Below are 1543 nucleotides of genomic sequence, written 5' to 3'. Positions count from 1 at the left end.
AAAAGCAGGCCTTTGGGTGGATGGGTGCCAGACGTCCTACCCGAGAAGGGTGCTGAAGCTGTGTGTCCTACACCCTTGGCCTGGCCAGGTGCGCCCCCTGCCCCACCTGCAGCCTTCTGGAGGTGAAGCTGGCCTGAGAAAGGAAAAGGCCCATTTGCTGCTCCTTGCCCTTAGTACAGTCTCTGCCTAGGCCCTGTGCTTTGATCTCCCAGTCCCCATTCCTGCCTCGCTTGACAGGGACCGAGGGCTCAGTGGTGGGGACTGCAACCACTTTGTTCTTCCAGGTCCACTGTATTGGGGGCAGGGTGGGAAGGCGAAGGAAAGGGAGGGGGCATCCTCATGGAGGAAGGAGAAGGCTGAAGAAAGACGTGGTGACAAACGACAAATGAAAATATAGCTCTGGGCACTGTGCTCTAGCATAAACCACCTAGAATCAGGAAACCCAGAAATTCTATAGACAAGCTGTTGGTCTTGGAAAAGATACCGCACCTCTCTGATCATTAGCTGCTTCCTCTGAAAAAGAGGGTGGAGTTATCCCTACCTGCCATCCCCAGGTTGCTGTGAGGACCACTCCAAGAAAGAGGGGAGGGTGGTGTGTAGAGTGTCAAGGCAGTAGTGCTCTCAGGTTGCCAGGGGGCCACTGGGTAAGCCCCTGCGCATTGGCACAAAAGCCCTGGGTTCAAATCCTAGCTCTTCCATTTGTTAAGTGTGTGACTTTGGGCAAGTACATCCCTCCAAGCCTCAATTTCCTCATCTGTGAAATGGGCACATTAGTATCCACTCAAGTCTTGATTTCTTCATCTGAGAAATGGGGATGTTAGTGTCTACTTCATAAGCTTGTTGTGAAGAATAAACTCGTGACTGCCGAAGACTAACTTCTGCTTCCAGGAGAACCCCAAAGTGGTTCTGCCTTCCTCCTTCCCATCCCCACCCTTTATTTAAAAAGTAGCCTCAGCGAAATGGTGCAGCCAGTTTAGGAAACAGTTTGGCAGTGACTTATAAAGTTAAATGTACACTTACCATGTGACCCAGCAATCCCACCCCTCAGTATTTATCCAAGAGAAATGGAAACTTATTGACAACAGCAACTTGAAAGATTAGATAGGAAGCTTAGGGGGCAGTGAGTTTATGTTACTGGTGGAGGGACAACTCAGAAAAGCAGAGTGAGAATGGTTGCACAACTCAAAGAATGTAATCAATGTCACTGAACTGTACATATTAGAAATGGTTGAATTGGTGTATGTTTTGCTGTGTATTCTCAACAATAATAAAATATAAAAAAGCAATAGAAACCTATGTTCACACAAAGACTTGTATTCAAATGCTCATAGCAGCCTTTTAAAAATAATAGTAAAAAAGAAGCAAGCGGCCATCTAAGATGCATCAATTGGTCCCAACCCACGTGGAGCAAAGGAGAATGAAGAACACCAAAGACACAAGGAAAGCAATAGCCCAAGAGACAGAAAGGGCCACATAAACCAGAGACTCCATCAGCCTGAGACCAGAAGAACTAGATGGTGCCTGGCTACCACCAATGACCCCC

This window comes from Trichechus manatus, unplaced genomic scaffold (assembly GCF_000243295.1).
Source record: "Trichechus manatus latirostris isolate Lorelei unplaced genomic scaffold, TriManLat1.0 scaffold00323, whole genome shotgun sequence".
NCBI classification, from domain to species: domain Eukaryota; kingdom Metazoa; phylum Chordata; class Mammalia; order Sirenia; family Trichechidae; genus Trichechus; species Trichechus manatus.
Note: the sequence above shows the minus strand (reverse complement) of the source record.